The sequence below is a fragment of the Triturus cristatus genome, chromosome 11 (genome assembly GCF_964204655.1).
Source record: "Triturus cristatus chromosome 11, aTriCri1.1, whole genome shotgun sequence".
Taxonomy (NCBI): domain Eukaryota; kingdom Metazoa; phylum Chordata; class Amphibia; order Caudata; family Salamandridae; genus Triturus; species Triturus cristatus.
The window spans coordinates 278,211,129-278,235,340 of NC_140594.1; the positions used below are offsets into that span (position 1 = coordinate 278,211,129).

A 24,212-nucleotide genomic window follows, 5' to 3' on the forward strand; every position below is an offset into this window, starting at 1 on the left:
TCCCAGTGTCCCAGGGTGCAGGAGCCCCCCGAGGGTCCGGGCACTGGGGACGGGGGGTCCACTGTGGTCCGGGGAGGCTCTTCCCACACCTGGCTACGGTTCGGACGCTGGGACCAGGCCCGGGGCTCATGCTCCGTCTGGCGGGCCCCAGGGTGTGGGAGCCCCCGTCCTGCAAGCCAGCTGAGGGTCCGGGCGCTGGAGACAGGGGTCCACCGGGGCCCGGGAAGACTCTACCGGCCTGGCTGCTTTCAGAAGCAGGGACCGGGCCGGTGAGCAGGGGTGGCTGGCTTTATCTGCTATGCTGGCGGAGCGTAGTTTTCTGCCGATCCCTAGTCCAGACTGGAAGTGATCATTAACAAAAAGCAGCGGTCTTCAGATTTATTTTGTAGAGTCTCCTTCATCAAAAAATGTGGTCTGCCCTCCCAACAATCCAATACTTAATATTTTCGTACCTCAGTTTGTTAATTTTCAAATGTTTTGCTTTATTCCAGTCACAGTGCCTCGCCACCCCCTCCCCCACTTCCCCGAGACCTTCTGTTGCATCCCGCATTTTAATGACCATAGTTTTAGGATTAAGCATGCGTGCACTTTTCACGTCAGCACCCTCCAACCGTTCACTAGAATGACACAATTAATGTCATAGCTTAATGTCCATAGAGAAAATGGCTCCCTGGCCTACAGGCGCCCTGCAGGGCGCCGTCCGCCTCGCCGCACCAATCACAACGCTGCCATTGCAGCGATGTGATTAGCTTAAGGGAGCGGGAGGGAGGCTGCCTAGGTTAAACACAGTCCGGCGGGAGCAGCAGGAGCTTAGGCGGTGGCCCAATACCTGGAGGAAGCAGTGGGAGGAAGGAGGTACGTTTTTAAATTTTATTTAGATTACTGTCCTCTCCCCCCCCCCGCGCGTGAACGAACGCCCCCTCCCTCCTCTTTCTTGCCAGTCGCGACTGCTGAGCTGAGAGTCTGCCATAAATATGCCCGCGTTTAAGGAAATTAAGCTATGACATTATTGGTGTCATTCTAGTGAACGGCTGGAGGGTGCTGACGTGAACAGTGCACGCATGCTTAATCCTAAAACTATGGTCATTAAAATGCGGGATGTAACAGGTCTCGGGACATGGGGGAGGGGGTGGTGAGGCACTGTGACTGGAATGAAGCAATTGAAAATTGAGGTACGAAAACATTAAGTATTGGATTGTTGGGAGGGGAGACCACATTTTTTGATGGAGACTCTGTAAAATAAATCTGAAGACCGCTGCTTTTTGTTAGTGATCACTTCCGGTCTGGACACACAAGAGTCACAAAGGAGGCAAGCTGCTTTGGCTCACATGATGCAGCGGGTGGGAGTCGGGTGTGCTCGCGGAGCGGCTGCTGGCACATACAGGTATGGATCCTTTGGTTCAAATTGCAAAAGCTGCGGGTGCATTTAAGGGGCGTTGCCAGCCAGCTCATAGAGCTGGTCAAGGGTGCTGCTGAGGCATTCTGGGGGTCGAAGGTCAAAGCTAAGAACGGATTTAGGACGTAGATACCCTATGTTCCTCCTTCAAAACTGACCTCCACCTCGTCACGTCTCTCAACCTCGCGTGTTCTGACCCGGGCTGCCTGGCCATCGCCACAAGTCAGTCCGCAACTCTGCAAGGCAGCACTTGTAGCGAGGCGGACAGTAGGACTCAGACACTGCAGTGTAAAAAAAAAACTTAACATGACTTTAATTGGTGAATAAAATTAAGTTTGATCTCTGTCTGTGAGTTGAGAATCGCATTTAAGTCCTGCACGGAAGAGGCTGCAGAGGCCTGCTGCTACCCGCCATCGCACCTCTCTCCAGACCTCGCAGTAGCAAACAAGCATTTGCAATGCATCGGTCTCGCCTTTGGGACCTTCTATGTATTAGGCTATGCAGCACATTAGCCTGGGTGCTGAAACATCTACTGTTCTTTAATATGGAGGGAAAGTGAGCAGCAAACTGCGTGACACGCCAGGGATGGGAACACATGGCGAGAAATATTGCCTTTCAGAGGGAAATGGTATAGTCCAAAGCTGTGTTTTTAATATAGAATCAGGGCCTTCGGTGGTCATATCACTCAAAATACAAGGTTTGAAGACAATTTCTATGGAGCAATCTCTTTGTAGGCAGAAGGACATGGAGGAGGCGGGGAGCATGGGTGGCAGGCAGTGTGTGGAAAGCAGGACACAGGAGACCTTAATAGCACTTAGCATGAATTAATGTACCTCACGGCAGGATCCTTCTAATTGGGTATTTAGGTTTTTTCCATAGCTCACGCCCCTGAAAGATTAGCAGTAGATCCAGTCTTGAGATGACCGTATTATAAAATAACTTTTGCTACAAACAGATGCTTCTTGGACTGGGCTTGGGACAGTCTTGCTTCAGGAGTTTTACGATGGGGAACACCAAGTGTTCTGCATGAGTTCAACAGTGTTGACTCATGAAATGACATATGCCACTATTGAAAAACAATGTTTGGCTACACAATGGGCTATGGAAGCACTGAAATGTTATTCACAAGGGTGCCACACCAAGGGCATAAAGCATGCTCCATTGAGTTGGTTGGCCCTGAACAAGGCCAGTACCCATAGTCTATGCTATGGTTCTGACGTTGCATCCATACTCCTTGTCGATAAACTATAAACCAGGGAAATTGACAAATACATCTGATTACTAATCAAGGTTGTATGAAAATGCCCTGCCCAGAAGTTAGGGGTCAGAAGGTAAGCTGTCACGTGGCAACAGACACCATCTCACAAGAGTTTCCATCCTGCAGTCGTAGTATTTTACCCACCAACACATTGGATGGTGGGACTTGTAATCCTCCTTTCATTGTTCTAATCGTGGCCATAAAAAAAACAAGAACATAAATGCAGGCTGCTGTAAATCCGGAAATGGATGAAGGTGGCCATTGTGACAGAAGGCAGTATGCAGCCGGGAATATCGCCCTTGAGAGCATATAATTATTGAAAAATGTTATAATCAGATGCAAATACACACAGCGAAATATGCGTTATGCTGGAAAACCAAGCAAGAGATGAGCCGGGATGCATTAGGGCATTAGAGTATCTGATTGCATGTCTTGCGTCCTCTCTTCTTCCGAGGGCGGTCTCTTAAGGGATGAAGGGCTCTCCACGGGAGAGCGCTGAAGCTGCAGCCGCGCGCGCGACCAAAGATAGATCTCTCATATCAGCACTCAATCAAGGATATTTTTTTGCTGCACTTTATTGGAGAGTAAATATTTTATGGGTAGAGACATGAGGTGTGCTCAATGCATAACAAATCCAAAGGAGAGAGAAAGTATTTAGGTAAGAATTCAAACTGGCAGTGATGAGTATTTGGTAACAAGTGACAGGAGGCAAAGTGTAGTATTTTCAAATCCAAAATGAGTCAAGTTGTAATCATTACTATTGAATAAAGAATCAGCAGCAGGTAATCGATCCAGAACAAAACTTTCACAACTTATAAGAAAAATCTTTAACTTGTACATGACAAAGACTTCTGAATTAAAATATATGTAATTAGAGACGTAAAGTAGTCTCCCCACCAGATTTAAATATGGTCAATCAAACAAAAGCTGTAAATATTTACTAAAAAGTTTGGAAGTGACACGAATTCTTAGGAGGTGCCCTGGCTGTAGACTGGGTACCTTCAACGCACAATGCAATCTTGTGTTAAAACACTGCCAGTTAAGAGTTCTTAAATAAACTATACTCGTCAATAAAGTAAAGGTCTACAAATCAAGAATAGGCACAAGGGTATTCCAGGTATAGTGCCATTACCAAAGAGGGAAAATCAAAATAATTTTATTTGCAAATTAAATATAGCATTTGTTTGAAATGAAACCGAAATGTTCCCAAGAAACGTGCAAAAGGAATGCCATCGGGTGCAGAAAAGAGCTGTTTAGAACGTGGTTAGATAACTGACGAGGAGAGGAAATGAGAAAGTGTAGGATCGAGTGGCAGAAAGTACATAAATATTATCTCAGAACGTGATCCAGGGGTCATGCCAGGGCCACCACAAATGGATATCACGAGAATACTTCAATGTAAGTGGCCACTGCACAGGAGGAAATTCTTGAGAGCTTTGTGGCACAATTAGGCCATCTACACTCCCAGAATCCGAGGAAGAGCATTTCAGTGCAGTTAGTCCAGAAGAGCGCATTGGTAAACAAGGTAGACACTTTACATAGTGTGTAACTATCGCTTTAAACAATTATCGATCTTTTCAAATTGTTTCCCGTACTGGCGAGTCCCTGAGTGTTTAAGTAAAGAGGCGTCGGCAGCTATTGTACGTGAATGTGTTGGTTATCCAGTTAAACAACGTTAATAGTTTAAAAGAAAACATTGGCCCATTTGTAGAGATTATACATTACGCAGTACAGCGTTGAGTTCGGAGACATTGCCGGTGACTCAGAGATCAAATGGCAGAGAAATGACTGCACACTACGAGCGCGGGAACTTCTAATTAGGTAACAAGTCGTGACTTTCTTTTGATTCATCGCATAGCTTGGTAATCAATTTGTTGTGCTTTGAACCGAAAAGAAACGTCTCTGAAGAAATTTGAAAGAAATTTATAATTAGTTTCTTCCATCCTCGCCATTGCTTCTGTGGTGCAGTTCATGTGCAATAAAAGCTTACCTTAGTGACGGGCGTCCACAGGAGAGTCCATGCGCTCTTCCTCTCCAGCACCTCTAATGGCAGGCTGCATGGAATGGGCGCCGCCATTCTATTATTCTCTCAGCCGATGTTCAAGCGACGCGCACGCGCACTGCAGCCAACCTGCTTTCCGTGAACCTGTCCTACCCGGAAGTAAGTGTGAAGCGCATGAGCTTAACCTTCAAAAGCGTGCCAGCATTAAGTACATGATGTTAGCGCACTACGAGTGCTGACATTCAACGCTCTAGGGCAGCAGAGGGCAAACAGGCTCAATAGGGGCAGGAGAACAAGACCAATGTGCGGGGCTCTCCTTAGTGCACGGGAGCCCCGCCCACACTGAGGCACGAGACGCCTGACTTCCGGTCTACGTACACAATGCACACTACTTTATAACAAGCATTTGCAATGCAATACAACTCGCATTTACGTGAGACGTATTGCGTTACAAATGTGAGTGCATCTTTTAAGAAGACACTAATGGGAGTGGGAGGGGGTGAGGAGGGGGTGCGAAAAGTCAGAACTGCAGGAGGGGGCTGGGGGGGGAACACAGGGCAGAAAATAGTGTTGGAGTAAAGGGGCCAATAGGCGGGGAAGGATACAAATGACAAGATGGCTGTCAGGAGGAGGGACTAACAATTTAAAAACCAATCAGAATGCAGCATTTAGGATGTAAGCCAATCCAAAAGATGGGCGGAGAGTGGGCGGAGCTTAAACGAAGTTTCCCTGCTATAGTATATACTGCATGTCTCAACGAGACAGCGCAAGCGCTGCCTAGGCGATACCTAAAAATCAGTTAACTCAGCATAAGAAAATAACAATACAGCAGCAGTTAACTTTCCCATGAATAGATTTGTTTTTATGCGTTTCATTGTGTTCTGGCACATTTTTCAATACTTAGTTAATTGTTGAACCATAATCCAGCTGGTCTTAATTGTGTGCAATATTCAGAGCAGACACATGGAGAAGACGCCACCTGGTTTAAGAGCCCTGAGCTGTTTAATATGACTCCGATAACAGTTGCATGGAAAATAACTTGCAAACGAAAAGAGGCTGATAATAGTAATTTTACAGAGGGCCAAAGAGTGACCTAAGCGTGTGCATGATTTTAGGTATACGGACATACAAGTTCTTTGTCAGTGTGCGTCGTGCTGTTAGCTCGCTTCCACAATGCACATGCGTGCGTGCCTTCATTTTGTTTACCCTCCCAGTATCAGATGCACAGTGCTTCACCGGCATACTAACGCTCCGAGTGGTGGCAACTCTGATTATCAAATTGAGCTAACCCTGTTATTTGTGTTACATGATAATAACCTTTCGAAAATCCTTTAGCCTTATTCTGAGCGTCCTAAATAATGTTAATTTGCAGTATTTTCCATGTGTGATCTTCCAGTGTTTTAATGTTTGCAGAGTAAAATAGTAATAGCTAAGCAGTGTCAGAGGGGCACCATGTTAATTTTTCCAGTGCGAAGACTCCTAATTTAGTAATGACTTCTGCAGCAGTGATTTATAGTAAGCGCATTGAAAAGTGAACTTCTTAGTCAAAGCACTGCTAATATGCATGCATGTTGAGATAAATAACGATGTGTAAACCAAGTTAAGGCGGAGAAGAGGCCTGGCCTTCTAGTGTAAAGAGCCCTTGTGATATGTGCCTCTTTATAACTCAGGTAACAGGCATGTGTGCAGCGTTACGCTGTATTCCTGGCTATTGTCAGCCGTAGTCTTAAAGAATAAATGGGAGAAGGGGGCGGGGTGAATTTCACATTCAATGGTTTATGACTTGGTGGGGGTTTAGGAAGGATGACAGGCTGACACACATCTATTGACGTGTATGAACAAAGAGTATGCAGTTCCTAACAGAAAAGAACAAAGACAATTACTAACTGTGAGGCAATCACCAGAAAAAAGCAGGAGAGTGATCTCCTTTTTGGAAAAAGGCCCTCACACACCTGACAAGAAGGTGTCTTGCTTCATCATCGGGCCTGCTCCTACTTGGGCCGGCGCTGCAATGTCCGATCAGGCGCCCGTGATGGGGCCTACTTAACGGAGATCTTTATTCCGAAGCCGACAGGTGAAGTGCAAGTGAGGGTCTTAGTGTAGGTGAACGTGAAAGTGTATAATGAAGTTAAAATAGGGAAAAATAATCCAATCAGAATAATTTTAATGAGTTTGGTACTTCCCCTAATTAAAAATGAAATCGCGTATGATCACCCTATGTGGTGCTATTATACGCTGAAATGTGAGGTCAAAAACACATCTATTGACTTCAGACACTCAGGAGACATGGAGCTGCTGCAATACACTAGGGGAAAGAAGCAAACTGGAGTGGGAGGTGTGTGGGAATAAAGAAAGAAGGCTGGATAACAGTCTTCATTTTTTTAAAGCGTAATCCAGTGGATTGTGCCACGAGTCTCGACAGCAGCCAGATGCCATCAAACACTGGGACATCTTGGAATCTTATTAAAAGTGTTTGTTGAAGTTTGTCGTGCTGAGATGAACTTGACTCTGCTTGTATGTATGCAATGCATGCTCATGTTTAAAGTGTTTGCGAGACAGACAGATCGAACATTTGATGGAAAATACACCATTTGACCACTTTTTTATAAAAAATTTTCTTGGGGGTAGTACCCCCGAACTCCTCTTTATTACAGTCAGGTTCGCTCACTGTGGTCTCTCGCCACAGGGCATTCAGAGGTTTTACGCCCCCCCACTTTCAAATGTCACCAGCTGCCACTGATGCAGCCTACATAGAGAAAAAGAGAGAGTGCTCTACTGCGCTTGACTGGTTTGTTCGGCCCTGGGGCCGAACAAACAGTCAGCACCCTAAGACATTGGGTTAGCCACGCCTCCCCTGCACTCGAATAGGAACGCCCACCCGCCTGCCCCCAACCAGGCGCTCCCCGCACTTCTGCTTTCCCGCCCTGCGAGAAACAGAAACATGAAATGGTAGGTTAACCATTTCATGTTTCTGCTTCTCGCACTGCGAGAAAGCAGTGGGGCAACGTCCCCATAGTGTTTGAAGGACTTTGTTCTTCCCAGATAAAACCTAAAAACTCAGGACATCTTAATTGTGTAACCTTTCTTCAGCCAAAGAACCACAAGGCATCAGCTGAAATTCCGGGAGGAAAATCTTGTTTTCATTTCTGTTCAAACCTTAACATGGAGGAAAGGTACATCTGAAGAACTACCATATCCTTATGGAGAATTAAATAAGTGTCCTCAGAAGAGAGCCTGAAGTAAAAGTGTCTTCTGAATGATGCTATGAACCAAAAGCTATCTTCCATGGTAACAATTCTTTATCACAAGAGGCTATATATAGTGTCAAATGGTTTGTTCATGAGTGGGACCTAGACAGGATTCAAACCTCTGTGAGATGCAAGGTACATAACAGTATGTATGCATGAAGAGCCAGGGTTTCACTGACTTATTTTTGTAAGGGAAATGTTCCAGAAAATATGTTTGAATAAGCTACAATGGGCAAGTAATGTGTGCACAAATTTACTTCAATAACTGTAGAGCCCATATGGGCAATGAAAGATGAAACAAAATGTGATGATGCGTTTAGATCACTTAAGAGCATGATTTGGCCACGACTGCACCTATTGGAGTAGGACCAAAACTGATTTGCCCAACATAACACCTCAGTCTGGACCCAGCTATATGCAAAACAACAATGGGTTGGAATGCTACCGAGGCGGATTGCCAGTGGCTAGACTAATTGCAGGCATTGCTTCCATCACTTGTGTTTTTAAGTTAACACCCTAGGTGGCCAAAGGATGCCCAGACATTGATACTTTGCTTACTGTGCCACTGGAGCTAAGCTGCACCTGACAGAAGACACCAAATCAGTCCAAAACGAGTCTTGGGATGCCTGAGCTGAGGTTCAGAGAGATCCTGGCTTGGCAGTTTGGGCTCGACTGTTCCTATTGAGCAGGACCAAGTCTCATTTGCCCACTGCCAGGTCCAATCTGAGGTGGCATGGTAAGAAACAGAGCAATAGGTTGGAATTCTACCTGTGCGGTTGCCAGTGTTTTGAGTAATTGCAAGCATTCCTCCCATCACGTTTTGTGAGTTTATTGTTAAGTACTAGCCAATAGGAAATTGTTTTAATTCTGTTTTTCAACAGTGATTATTCTTCAAGGACTGGGGCAAGGCGCAATATAAAATGCATCTGTACTACACATGAAGGGCATAACTAATCCTACAAATAAGATTCATCTAGCAAATGAGGCCTGGACAATGACTGAAAACATACTTTTGTTATTGTATTGCTTTTCAATCTATTATAATGTTTATCGCTCAAAATAGTTGTGTGCCAGTAAAGTTAACATAAAAATGGACATCAGCAACTGTTGAAGAAATTCGAAAATTAGTTTTTAGGTCTTGCGCCTATCGTTGCACTGCGTAGCAGTGCTCGCGCAGCGAGAGTCCTTTTTTCCGGGGTTCAGAAATGGACCCTGGAATCATACACGCTCGTGCGTGTGTTTTTTGTTTTGTCTTTTATTATTGGGCTTTTAGTGGCTGTATTTTTTAGACAGAGCACGCAATAGGCCAAGGGTGGGCGCATCGCTCCGCCCACGGCCTATTGGTGTCTGTTACGGGCACTAAAGCCTATCTGGTTTCAATTATCGTGCCCAGACATGGGCGCGATAATTGAAAGCATATGGTTGTCTGTGGCGCGCGCGCGCGCACCATTGGTGGCTGTCTCTGCTTCCAAAAGCGATTGCTTTCGGTTTCGTGATTGCTTTACTTTGGCTTTTCTTTCAGTTTTGCGATCACTTTACTTGTGGCTTTGCGGCTCGCATACAGTTTGTTGCTTAATTGGGAGGAATACGTGGCTAATCTTTACGCGGTTACAAGGTAAAATAAATGAAGGTGGTTACAAGGCAAAGAAAATGAAAATGCGCTGCAAATATTTACTTCGTTACAAGGTAAAGTAAATGAAGGCGGTTACAAGGTAAAAAAAATGAAAAACGCGCAGCAAATATTTACATGGCTACAAGGTAAACAATGCGTGCCTAATTATTGCACTATACTTCTCTTTTTCTAATGTCGCGTCAGGGTTACTGAAATAATTGACTGTATCTGCTTAACTACAAAACAAGGACTCGTTGGGGCTAAGTCATACTTTCTGACTGGACTGAAAACGTGTGATTTTGGATAGAGTTCTTTCTCTTTCCGTTACCCGATTCCCTTAATCTATAATGGCGCTTGCTTACCAATTGACTATATAGACATATAGACAGAAATACACAGAGCTAGACCTAGGTACAGGAAAACAGACGTACACACATATAGAAAAGGAGATTAACAAGCAAAGAGATATACAGAACCAGAGGCACATACACAAAGCTAGAAACTGCGACAGATAGACAAAGAGGAACAGAGGCAGAGATAAAGACAAAAACTTATAAACACTAAAAGGCCCATATAGAGTTTGATACATACACGCAAATACAGTGTACACATAGGTAGGCACATATAGCGGAGCATGACGGGCACAGAGGAGCATATACAAAGACAGAGACACACAGATAGACTGAGAGAGAGATAGAAACGCATAAACTAAGAGAAAGATGAATACACTATGAGAGAAGAAACAGACAGTAAAACAAATACATCTTGTGGCTTTGCTTTCAGTTTTGCGATCACTTTACCTGTGGTTTTGCGACTGCAATACAGTTTGTTGCTTAATTGGGAGGAATGCGTGGCTAATCTTTACTCGGTTACAAGGTAAACTAGCAGTTACAAGGCAAAGTAAATGAAAATGCGCTGCAAATATTTACTTCATTACAAGGTAAAATAAATGAAGGCGGTTACAAGGTAATAAAAATGAAAATGCGCGGCAAATATTTACACGGTTACAAGGTAAACAATGCTTGCCTAATAATTGCACTATACTTCTCTTTTTCTAATGTCGCGTCAGGCTTACTGAAATAATTGACTGTATCTGCTTAGCTACAAAACAAGGACTCGTTGAGGCTAAGTCATACTTTCTGACTGGACTGAAAACGTGTGATTTTGGATAAAGTTCTTTCTCTTTCCGTTACCCGATTCCCTTAAGTTGTGTGTGGTTGTGTGTGTGTGTGGTTGTGTGGGTGGCTGTGTGTGTGTGTGGTTGTGGTTGTGTGTGTGGTTGTGTTTGTGTGCTTGTGGTTGTGTGTGTGGTGTTGTGTGAGTGTAGTTGTGTGTGGTTTGTGTGTGATTGTGTGTGTGTTGTGTTTGTGGTTCTGTGTGTGGTTGTGTGTGTGGTTGTGGTTGTGTTTGTGTGGTTGGGTGTGGTTGTGGGATTACACATCACATAATTACATTGTATTCAATACAACATAAATACACTCCACATACCACTCAGTACTACATAATTGCACGTCACATAATTACTCTCTACTTAATGCAAGATAAATACACTCCACACAATACCACTCTGTGCCACATAATAACACAACACATAATTACACTGTACTCAATGCAACATAAATACACACCTTTCACTCAAGTTCGTGCTATATAAAAAAAACAATTGCAATGCAATAGGTCTCACATTAGTGAATCTTTGAGCTGCTATTGGTGTTGCATTATTATTAGCAATGCCAACAGCTCAAACTTTAATAATGCGAGACCTATCGCATTGAATATGCTTGTTATATTTTGCCATGAAGAAAGTCCTAGGTCTCCGGTTCCCTCTTAGTGGGCCAAAGAGGTCGACTTGATGCACTGTTGTCGGTTGTGTTTTTTTTATGTTTTGTAGAGTATATTGTTATGTTTACAGTTGTACACATTTTACCACACATTTAATTTGCAATATAAACTGTGACATGTCTATTTTGTTCACTTTTGTTTTAATTCTGTGACACACAATTATTCTTGGAGATGAATATCATGAACCACAACATAACACGCATGTATGTAAATCGCAATTCTACACCCTAGGAAGTCTCTTCACACTACTGGCCAGACATGCAACGCTCATAGCGGTCAAAGGCTGGTCCCCCCACCCCCTTCCACCTGCCTCCTCCCATTGAGGTTGTATGCCTGAGTCCAGGCTGATGAAGCTTCCAGTGGCGGCTGGCACAGATCGGGGTGGCGAGGGATGTAAAAAAAAACCAAAAAAAAACGTACCTTCTCGCCGCCACTCCTCTATAGTCTCTCCTCAGGACTCAACCGGAATAGAAAGCAGGAAGCACCCAGGCTCCCCTGACCAATCACAACACTGCAATGCAGCATTGTGATTGGTCTGATCAACGTGGTTTGGCGCTCAGCCAGGGAATTGGGTCCTGGGCATGTTCTCTATGCAGGTTGTAATGCCGCCTGCGTGGAGAACATGGAAAGTGTGCATGACTGTTTGGCTGGCCTAAGAGGGCCGGCCAAGCATTCATGCATACTTGGAGTGGGCAAACCACTCCTCCTCTGCCCTGCTGTGAGAGCAGAGCAGCCGGGCCCGTCCCGGCCGCAAAACAGCAGGAACAAATAAAATGATAATAACATTCAGTTATTATCATTTTATCTTTCCTTTAGTTACAATGCTAAAAAGCAGTGGGCCGATTCTCCTCCAATTTACCGGTGGAGCCGCCACTGGAAGCTTCCATAAACGTACAGTTGTTGAGCTGCTGTGTGCTCGGCTGAGCAGTGGCTGGTGCCTTATCTCAGCCTCTTCTGAGTATTTCCCAGGTGTTTAAAAGACCTTTTAATTGTTAACAAAGCTTTATTTGTTTTAGTTTTTTCACCAGCTCTGTACCCCAGTGACTTCACTCTGCCTATTCCTTACATTTGTAAATTTGCTGCCACACTCAAACCGGCATATCTCTCCCCCTACACTCACATAGGCACTCCCGTCACCCACACAGCTCACCTATCACTCACATGAGCACGCCACTTTCCCTTCACTCGCACCACTCTAACAGGCACATCACTCACCCTGGATTCACAACACAACCTACACTCCCTCCCCTCACATCGCACGCACACGGGCAAACCGCTCAACATGTACTCACATAGGCACTCCATTCACCCATCACTCATGCAGCTCATCATGCCTGCACACAGGCACAATAGCCTTCCAGAACTCACAACACAGGCTCAATAGCCTGCAAGAACTCACAGAGACACACCCCTCACAATGTACTAACTCCTCTCACCATGTACTCACCAGTCACTCCCAGAACTAACCCTTCAATCTCACTGCTCACTCTGCACTCGCACAGACACACGGGTCACCCAGCACCCACACAGGCACACCTCACACCCTACATTTACATCGCTCACACTACTAACCCTACACTCATTCCGCTGCATGCACTCCTCTCATCTGGCACTCAGATGGGCCTGCCGCTTACCTTGCACTCACATGGGAACACCTTTCACCCTACACTTGCACTTCACTCACTCAAAATATTCACCATCACCCATCACTTACATGAGTACACTGATTATGCTGTATACAAAAAATTGCCACATTCACATGAATATAGACCTATTTCTACTAAGACACCCACAGATTACCAGCTCTTTCCACTGTACTACATGCCTAGTCAGTTCCATCTGCAACTTTGGAGCCTGTGCAAGAAGGGAGAAAGGACTGAGGATGTGGGATGGTGCGAAGAGGGAGATCAGGGATGAGCCTTTGAAGGATGGTGCCGGACTGAGGATTGGTCTAATGCTGTGAGGATGATCTGAGAGCGAGTGGTAATGTGGGATAAGAGGAGAATGCAGGCAAAGGCTAAGGATAAAGCAATATGACAGACTGTTGGATGGTGAGGGTAGCAAGTCAGGACTTCAGTCCAATGGTGCACCGTGGGTGGGGGAAGTAGCACAGACTGTAGGGGTACTTTGTTATCCCGCACCTGGGCCTCATTTGCCTGCATAGAGTCTGGCTGAAGCCACAAAGTAGATCAGCGTTTGGCTACTGTTGACCTGCATAGTGATCCTACTCTGGGGAGGCAGTTACCAGAGTGGAGAGCTGTCACAGGCTGTGTGCATGGGTACCAGCTTCTGCAGGACATGGGGACTCAAGCCCCAGCAATATTTCAGCTAAGAGCCTGGGGCTTGTGAAAGCGCACCAAAGCCTGGGCTCTGTGTTGGGCACACAGGCATCAGCATTGAGGTTTTCTGTTCATCCTCTCAATTAGAACTCATTCAGTTGCTGCTGCTGCACAGCATGGCCAAAGGAAGGGCGGGTGGGGTTGAATGTGGTGCTATAACATTGGCCCTACAGCCACTCAGGATGTCATTGTGTAGGCAGTCACATCAGAAGCAAGCTGTAATGTTTTAAAGAAGTTTGAGTGTTCGCCAGTTTTCCTTTCAAATCTAACTAACATCTGTAAATGAAATGCAGCCTTCGCCCTTTCAACTTTTCACTGATTATTCTTGTTAGTTTCCAAAAATGTAGCCTGAAAATCACAAACTTGTTTTTAAACTTTTTACATAGTTGCCCATTGGCTTGCGTGACACCTTCAGCCAGTCCTGACTTTCCATTCACCACAATGCTTCATTCTGGAAATGTTTAATTTTTTACATTGTAAATTGGGTCTGAAATTCCCAACATGCAAAGTGATATTGGACAAAAAGCCATGGCTGCAGAAGAAGTCAAGCATTTCATAAGATCAACTGGATCCTGTGCTATTACATTTTAGAAAGTGGATTAGTTAATTTCCAATACTGTAACTGCTTGATCCACTTTGAAACCAAATATAAGACTTTTGCAGCTATTTTAAGGAAGTGCACTTTTCATTCACATCATACTTTTAACAATCAATTACAAGGCCATTGTTTTATGATTTGTTAATAGAGTATACAGCAAAATGTTTTTCTAAGCAAGACGGGTATAGCAGAGGCAGTAGTATTGCAAGCTCTTGTAACACAATACAAGTTGATTTGAAAAATGGGAGTGTTAGTGGTAGTGTATGTGTCAGTATGACAGAGTGCAAGTGTACGAAAGAATGCAAGAGCTATAGTGAGAATGAGTGTGTGAAATTGAGTGTGAGAGAATGAGTCTCCTTGGAGAATCTGTATGTGTGTGAGTGTATGTGTGTTATGCTTGCAAGTGCGCTGCTGGACTAGCATACAGGAGGTTATTCTTGCCTTATGGATAAGGGCAATAATGGCATATGGATGGGACGTGTTACCCATGGAACAATGCAGGCCCTGACATGCTGCACGGAATTCCTAGCATATGGTGTGCATGTGCATCCATTGCAATCTTCTGGAACTGAGTTTGAGGTAATTCTTAGCATAATAGACATTGTACTCATTTTAAAGGGTGGTGACAATGGTAATTTTAGGAGGCACCCATGACTATGGAAGGAGTATCCATGAAAAAATTCTTGCACTGGCAAATTGTATAGAATCCTTGGCATAAGGGTTCACCCATGAAAAAATGCAGACCTTGACATAGTAGAAGTAATTTCTGACTAGGAAATGCCTGGTTTCCCTGGCACACCATGAAAGTACAGGAATATTTAATGAATAGCCTGTTAGGGTCTATGGCGTTTTAGCAAATCTGACCCCCACATTTTTTAAACAGTTCTCATGGGAGAAGCCAATATTTCCAGAAACCACCTACAAGAAGTCGGTTTACTCGTTTTGTGCGCTGAATTTGAGGAAAGTATCAAACCCACCACTTACGAAGATCGTTAGCCAGCACTAGTTAGCAGAATTGGCTGGGTGCAGTGAATGCAGTTTAAGAGTAGAGTGCACACTGTTTCTGCGGAAAGGACAGGAGCAGAGATTTGGCAATGACGCACAGCATTGTCTAATCGTAAAATGGATATATTTACTTACATTTCAAAAGTGGCTTAACTTGTTGCTCTCTTCCCCTACGTGTCATGTTGTCCAGACTATCCCATTAACGCTGTGGACCTGGCTCTCATGGCTGAGAGAAGGTCGCCATGTGTGGGCTGCTACTTTTTGGGGGAGTGCACTGCAACAGCATCGGCATGAGGCTGTTGGGGCTACAGCCTCTGGGGTGCTGTCAGAGTGCTGGGATGAGAGGGCAGAAGGAACTTCTTATTCTGTACAGCACAAATGTAAATAGGGAAGAAAAAATAGATGCATTTGCAGCAATATGATGGATGCTGCTGCTATTTTGAATGAGGAAAATCCTTATTGAGAAGCGCTACTCGACAATAGGATTAGCCTATCAATAAAAACATGGTCCACCCTATAGTTAATGCAGACAGTGAGCATGTGAGGACACTAGCAACAATATTTGCTGATACTATTTGCTGATACTATCACAACATGGTAGGGGAGCCTTCCCATTGCAAACTGCCACATCGCTAAATAATTTAGGTGACAGAACCCCCCTCAGGAGCCAACAGCAGTACAATAAACACTGTTTCTCGATGGCACTGCACACCTTCTGCACAATCAAACACTGTACTCAATGTAACAAGCATGTGGGCGTTGACAGAGCTCTTCTCTCAGGTGTGCTTATAAAAGCTCTTTTAATGTTGATTTCATATGGTTAGGTGACTGCTGCAATATGATGCCAGACCTAAAAAAGTCAATTTCTGAATTGCAGAATTTCTGAAACACATCCATTAACTGTGGTGCTTTAAAAAAGAGCACAACAGAACTTTCCCAGAATAATGGATGGACTTACGTCATGGGTTACAGAGGATTGGTCACAATCCTGAAGCTAAGCAGTGGTTTTAGAAAACTCAGTTTAACTGAAAATCACATTGTTTTAACTTCTTTCCTTTCCTCCATTTATAATCTTGCACAGTTACTCTCTACACCTATTGTGCGTTTGACTCCCAATGAAATGATAGTAAGTGAATGACATTGATTACTTGAAACTAGACAGTGCACAGCTGTCCCGTGGCAATATGTATCCTTTATAGTAAGGGACATATTAATGGGAAATTATATTTTTCCTAAATTAATGTGGACTCTCTTATGATTTGTTCACTCAGTGCAGTTCAGTGGACTCCAGTAAATGTGTCAGTGCAAGGATACTAAACTGATGTATATTTGTGTCACAATGTATAATCACTGAACTAAATATTTATTCTTTCCAATAACTGCCCATGTCTATACAGCACACACCTTTCCAGCTGGACTGTTCCCATGAGGCACAGGGTCAAGACTGATTTGCATATAGCTGTGTCTGCACTGGGGTGGCAAAGTGAGCTAAAGAATGATGATGGATTCAACCCAGATGTGTGACGGGGGTGAGTGTCTGAATAGTTTCAGCGCTCCGTCCATCATCTCCTTGTGTTCGCTTTGTTCGCCCTAAGTTGGCAGGGTATGCCCAGACGTGGGTCCCTTGCTCACTTTGCCATTGGATTCAAGCTAGTTTGACTGATGAGGGCTGTTAGCCCAAAACCGGTCTCAGGAGGATTGTTTCCAGTCCAGGGAAGACATGGTTTGGCAGTTCGGCTGGAATGTTCCCATGATGCACAGGGTCAAGGCTGATTTGCATATAGCTGTGTCTGAAGTGGGGTGGCAAAGTGAGCTAAAGAATGATGAGGGATTCAACCCAGATCTGTGACTGGGGGTGAGTGTCTGAAAGGTTTCAGTGCTCCGTCCATTATCTCCTTGTGTTTGCTTTGTTCACCCTAAGTTGGAAGGTTATGCCCTAACGTAGGTCCCTTACTCACTTTGCCACTGGATTCAAGCTAGCCAGGCTGATGAGGGTTGTTAGCCCAAAACCGGTCCCAGGATGCTTGTTTCCAGTCTAGGGAAGACATGGCTTGGCAGTTCGGGCTAGACTGTTCCCATGAGGCACAGGGTCAAGACTGATTTGCATATAGCTGTGTCCAGGACCAGCTTTAGCGCCGGTGGCGCCCTGTGCGACAATTCCTTTTGGCGCACCCACATCTCATGACCGGCTCCTCAGATTCTATCCCTACCACCTGCAAAAGTGCCCCTCATGTCTCCTTTCATAAGATATTGATAAACACAGTGCCCCCTGAGATCCCAGCGCCCCCCACACAGGTCAGCGCCCAGTGCGGCTGCAGCAGTCACACTGCCCTAAAGCCGGCCCTGGCTGTGTCTGAACTTGGGTGGCAAAGTGAGCTAAAGAATGATGATGAATTTAACCCAGATCTGTGACTGGGGGTGAGTGTCTGAAAATGTTCAGCGCTCCGTCGATCATCTCTTTGTGTTTGCTTTGTTCGCCCTAAGTTAGCAGAGTATGCCCAGACGTGGGTCCCTTGCTCACTTTGCCACTGGATTCAAGCTAGTTTGGCTGATGAGGGCTGTTAGCCCAAAACCGGTCCCAGGAGGCTTGTTTCCGGTCCAGGGAAGACATGGCTTGGCAGTTCGGGCTGGAATGTTCCCATGAGGCACAGGGTCAAGGCTGATTTGCATATAGCTGTGTCTGAAGTGGGGTGGCAAAGTGAGCTAAAGAATGATGAGGGATTCAACCCAGATCTGTGACTGGGGGTGAGTGTCTGAAAGGTTTCAGTGCTCTGTCCATCATCTCCTTGTGTTTGCTTTGTTCGTCCTAAGTTGGAAGGATATGCCCAGACATAGGTCCCTTGCTCACTTTGCCACTTAATTCAAACTAGCCAGGCTGATGAGGGATGTTAGCCCGAAACCGGTCCCAGGATGCTTGTTTCCAGTCTAGGGAAGACATGGCTTGGCAGTTCTGGCTGGACTGTTCCCATGAGGGACAGGGTGAAGACTGATTTGTATATAGCTGTGTCCAGGGCCGGCTTTAGCGCTGGTGGCTCCCGGTGCAACAATCACTTTTGGCGCCCCCACATCACATGACCCACCTACTCGGATTCTATCCCTACCACCTGCAAAAGTGCCCCTCATCTCTCCTTTCGTAAGATATTGATAAACGCAGCACCCCCGGAGGTCCCAGCGCCCCCCACACAGGTCAGCGCCCAGTGCAGCCGCACCAGTCGCACTGCCCTAAAGCCGGCCCTGCCTGTGTCTGAACTGGGGTGGCAAAGTGAGCTAAAGAATGATGATGAATTTAACCCAGATCTGTGACTGGGGGTGAGTGTCTGAAAATTTTCAGCGCTCCGTCGATCATCCCCTTGTATTTGCTTTGTTCGCCCTAAGTTGGCAGAGTATGCCCAGACGTGGGTTCCTTGCTCAGTTTGCCACTGGATTCAAGCTAGCCTGGCTGATGAGGGCTGTTAGCCCGAAACTGGTCCCTGGATGCTTGTTTCCAGTCTAGGGAAGACATGGCTTGGCAGTTCTGGCTGGACTGTTCCCATGAAGCACAGGGTCAAGACTGATTTGTATATAGCTGTGTCCAGGGCCGGCTTTAGCGCTGGTGGCGCCCGGTGCAACAATCACTTTTGGCGCCCCCACATCACATGACCCACCTACTTGGATTCTATCCCTACCACCTGCAAAAGTGCCCCTCATCTCTCCTTTCATAAGATATTGATAAACGCAGCACCCCCGGAGGTCCCAGCGCCCCCCACACAGGTCAGCGCCCAGTGCAGCCGCACCAGTCGCACTGCCCTAAAGCCGGCCCTGCCTGTGTCTGAACTGGGGTGGCAAAGTGAGCTAAAGAATGATGATGAATTTAACCCAGATCTGTGACTGGGGGTGAGTGTCTGACAATGTTCAGCGCTCCGTCGATCATCCCCTTGTGTTTGCTTTGTTCGCCCTAAGTTGGCAGAGTATGCCCAGACGTGGGTTCCTTGCTCACTTTGCCACTGGATTCAAGCTAGCCTGGCTGATGAGGGCTGTTAGCCCGAAACTGGTCCCAGGATGCTTGTTTCCGGTCAAGGGAAGACATGGCTTGGCAGTTCAGGCTGGACTGTTCCCATGAGGCACAGGGTCAAGACTGATTTGCATATAGCTGTGTCTGAACTGGGATGGCAAAGTGAGCTAAAGAATGATGATGGATTCAAACCAGATCTGTGACTGGGGGTGAGTGTCTGAAAAGTTTCAGCGCTCCGTTCATCATCTCCTTATATTTGCTTTATACAGCACACACCTACAGTAATAGCCACTCCATGAATGTTTCATTTTCTCTTGTTCTGAAGAACAACCTAGGAGCAGATAGCAAGGAAAGCTGACTGGAGCCAGGAAAGCTATGAGACCTGGTGCCTACCTTGCATTAGAGAAACCAGACCTGTGTCCTGCAGAGCTGACTTGTGGCTTGAAGATAGATGGTTGTCAAAAGAACTGAACATGAGACAGGAGATCTGAACAGGGCGAGCTAATGATCGACTCAGAGATCACTAAACCAGACCTGGTAGAAGAGTTCACTGGAAAAAGGGACCTCCAACAACAGTACCTGAAATGGCAGCACATTAGGACATCCTGATGCCTTGGCAGCACTGTCGAAGGCCTCATCACTTGCCCTTGCTGTGTGCCTGGCACACCTGCATTACTTCCCGCCCTCCAAATGATTTTGGATCCCTGCTTCCCTTCCCATTGCTCAGTCACAATTCCAGAAGTGCTGCACAGTTATTTAGAAAACAAATCATGAAAACAACCACAGTTACTGACTGTTAGCCTCGTGACCAGACAGGACTTCATCAAGGCTGCAAAAGCTTGTAAGCCAGTACGATCACTGTCAGACCAATGTCCTACACATATATGTAAGAATATCCTCATTAATAGCTCTACAGCTAATCCAGCCAGAACTATCAACTCCTTGGATAAAGGTCTCTTCCCAAAATAACTCCTTAAAACAAAGAGGACATGAAACCGGGGCTTCTTCTAAATTCTGTGCAATAACCAACTGTTTCTAGGCAAAAGGACTGAAAGGTCGGCTTCAAGACAAATATCTACATTCATCAAAGAAAGTGACCCTTTCTCAGATTAACAAAACAGATTCTGGTATGCCTGAGGCATAAAAGCAGTGCTGATTTCCACATGGGATGATTTTAACACTGCACTTGATTCAAATGGAGTACCCGCACACCTTTTACTTGACCTCTCTTTTGCTGTTGATTCTTTTAATCTTTTCAGGCACTTGGAATGGGACTAATCTTCTTAAAAAAGAACTTTGTAACTATAGTCTTCAAGCTAGCCTCTTTCTTGTGTTTCTTATTATCTTCAAGTTTTTCCTCTCTTGCTTTCTAGCTGCCTCTTCTTTCTCCTTCCTTTCTCTACTCTTTTCCTCCTTTCTTGCAGTCCCTCCTTTCATCCTTTCCTTTTTGCTGTCTTATTTCCAATATGTTTCTTTGTTTCTCACATTCATATCTTCTCACCTTTCTTCGTTTATTGCTTTTTCACTTTCTTTTTCATTCTCTCCTACCGTCACTCTTTCCTTTATTTTCTCATTCTCCCCATCTCTTTCATTATATCCTTCTCAAGTTTGTTCCTTCTCTTCAAAATGTCTTTCCTCTGCTTGGTTCCACAGTTCTTTTCCTGCTCTTCCCTTTTCCAGTCCTTATTTCCTTTTCTTTTCACCTTCAGTACTTACTTCTTTTTCATCTCTTTTTTGTTCAATTTTGTTCCTTATCTCCTTTCTTCCTTTGTTCTATCAAACATTTTCCTACTTCTTTCCTTTCTCTCTTTCTATATTTTCTGTGTGTCTTTTTTCATCTTCTTTCTTTCTTATTTTGCTTCCTTACCTCTTTCTATGTTCTCTCTACTCCTCCCTCCCTGTCCTCTTGCTTTCTTCCTCTTCTTTGTTCATTCGCACCTTTTTCTTCTTTCTTTACTTTTTCTTTTCTCACATTCATATTTTCATATTCTTCTCATTTATTTCTATCTCTCATCTAATTTTTGCCTCAATTATATATCCATGGGCATAGGTATTACTACAACAATAGGTTTATTAGTAAAGTCCAATAAAGCGTTCCAAAGCATATTGTGCTAATAGTCATCGTTAAAGAAAATGATATATGTTAACAATATCTTTCTGTGTGTCAATGCTTACTCATTTAGTCACACAGCAGTAAAATCTCAATGACCAGCTGAGTTTTTTTTTAAAACAAACTTTATTGACATTTTTTAACAATCTGGTTCATTATGCACTGTAATACAAACATATTCTGGCCGTAATTATTGGCAGTGTATCCCCAGGCCCATTCCGAGTTCCCTTCTATCCGGGGTCTAATATGTCCGCATCTGCTCTCGTTGCCCGGGTAAAGAATGTTGCGTTAGCCTCATGTTTACCCCCCTCTCACCCCCACCCGAAACAAACATTTAACTAGGTCCCCCCCTCCCACACCCGCACTGCTGTCTTCATTGTGCCTCTATAGCTCGGAAAGGTACTTCCCCGTGCCAGATCGTGTGTGAAAGTCTGCCGCGGGTGTCTCCTGGTCGGTGGCCACCCTCCCCTGAGAGAATGTTACATGACCAGCCCTGTCTGGGATCCCCTGTGTTCCCTCGCCCTGCCTCTGCCGCTAGGGAAGCTCCTGTTGTGGCGGCCTCTCAGGGGTAGAAGCGTTAGACGCCCGCCCATCTCGCTGCAGGTTGTTCATCAGCGCTTCCCAAGCCCTGGCTCTCTCCTCCTTGCCTATCCCTCGCTCTGCATTCCTCAAGAGGACCCTGCCTTCACATCCCGCCCATTTTACTAGCTCCCGTTTCCACCCCTGTACACTGGTTCCCCTTGGATCTTTCCAGTTAAGAGTAATTTCCCGCTGTGCTAGGACAAAGGTGACGTCCTTTAACCTGTCCGTGGTTCTAGTTTTGGCAGTGTGTGGGAACAAACCCAGCAGTACATGTGTCGGTGTGCAAGGGATTACCCTCTCCGTGATCCTAGCCGTCTCCTGCGTCGCTTCTTGTTAGTAATGTGTTAATGAAGTACAGCTCCGCATCATGTGGATGTATGTCGCTCCCAGCGTAGTACATCTCGGTCATCGGGTTTCCTCTCTTGCAAAATATCTATTAATATTCTCTGGGGTCAGATAAGCCCAGTGGAACGTATAAAAGCTAATCAGGTTAAAGCAGGCATTTCTTGAGACCTTAGCCGCTCGTTCAAGTTTTTTCTCCCAATCCTTGTCTGCTAGCGGACTGGCGATGTCACCCTCCCATTGGTTTTTCAACCGGTCTAGCGGTAATATGGTATCTCGTCCTATGGCCCTACAAAGACATGCGACCGCCTTGATGGTTCCCCCGGCCAGGCTTATATATTTACAGGTGGCCTGCGCTCCGGTTCAGTCGGACCCGTCCCCCAATGTCGCCTCATAGCCCTGGTAACTGCTCCGTAGAGTAGGAAGTGCCCCTGAGGAATACCCCAGTCAGTACTAAAGTCCTCAAAGGAGAGCAGCTTCCCAACCCGGAAAAGATCTCCCACCTTTGTACCCCCGCCTGCACCCAATCGTCTATACCCCGCCAATGTCCCCCATAGGGTAGAGCACCCAGTATCGTCATCGCCATTCCTGGTGAGTAGGGGCGTTTCATCCTGGTTTTCTGACGGCATCGACTTCAACACCGTCTGATCACACTATGCTCGTTACTACTAGCCGGTCGGGGTCGAGCCATTCCTAATAGTGTGCGGAACACCTCCAACCTGTCCAGAGTGAAGGGTAGCACTCCCCTGTCCTGGTCCTGGTCAACGCTTCCCGCCACCCACTGCATGAACCTCTGCAGTTGTCCCGCCATATAGTACGTCTCCATATCTGGCAGTGCTAGGCCACCATTTTAAGGAGGGAGAACCAGCCCATCATGGACAGAGGAAGCTTTCCCCAAAAGGTCATGCTATCCCTAAGGGAATGCCGCGCCCGTTCTATATTACCTTCTTTTACATCTGCCATGTCGTGGAAAATGCGTACTCCCAGATAGCGGAAACAAGACTTCTGCCAGTTCACTCTAAGGCCCGAGAGGGCCCCGAACTCGTCCATCATCCTCCGCGCCCTCTGCAGATCCCCCCCCCCCGCTGTAGGAACAGGAAGAGGTTGTCAGCGTTCAATGCTATATTATGCCTCTGTTCCCCCAACTGCAGTCCACAGTAATCCCTGTCCGATCGCGCCACACATGCTAGTGGCTCCATAGCTAGGGCGAACAGCAGGGGGGAGAGAGGACACCCCTGGCGCGTACCCCTCTCCACCCGGTACTGCCCTGATATCGTGCGTCCCGTGCGGACCCTCGCCGTTGGATCAGCATACAACAAATATACCCAGCGTAGGAACCCTGGTCCAAGGCCCATCTTGTTCAGAACAGCGTACAAGAACCCCCACTCAAGGCTATCAAAGGCCTTTTCTATACCGATGGTAAACACTGCTCCTGCCTGATTGTCCCGTGCTCCAAGCTCAAGGACCGATAGCAGGCGGCGAATATTCAAGGTCGTATTCCTGCAGGGTTTAAATCCTGCCTGATCCCGATGCACCAGGGAGGTCATATGCGGTAGTAACCGCATCACCAGTATCTTACTGAGAATCTTAAAATCGAGATTCAGCATCGACAAGGGCCGATACGCTGCACACACCCGGGGAGGCCTGTCGGGTTTCAGCAGTCGAACCACGACCGCCTCTCCAGTGGTGTCTGGCAGGTGCCCCCTCTCCTCTGCCTCCACATACATCTCTACAAGTTTGGGGGCAGTTCATCTATGTATGCCGCATAGAATTCTTTAGGAAACCAGTCTGTGCCCAGGGTCTTCCCTCTGGCCAGCGCCTTAATGGCCACCCTCACTTCGCGTTCCGTGATCGCCATCCCCAGCTGTTCCGCATCCTCCTCCTCCA

General features: G+C 45.9%; 1 protein-coding gene and 1 long non-coding RNA gene across 6 annotated transcripts in view; one reads left to right on the plus strand and one right to left on the minus strand.

Annotated features, from left to right (window-relative positions):
• The window catches only part of LOC146784024 (uncharacterized), a 324,690-nt gene that overhangs the window by 291,761 nt on the left and 8,717 nt on the right, over nucleotides 1–24,212 (plus strand). The gene's annotated exons all lie outside the window — the stretch shown is intronic.
• LOC146784025 (SEC14-like protein 2) overlaps nucleotides 1–24,212 on the minus strand; it is a 418,275-nt gene that overhangs the window by 173,354 nt on the left and 220,709 nt on the right. The gene's annotated exons all lie outside the window — the stretch shown is intronic.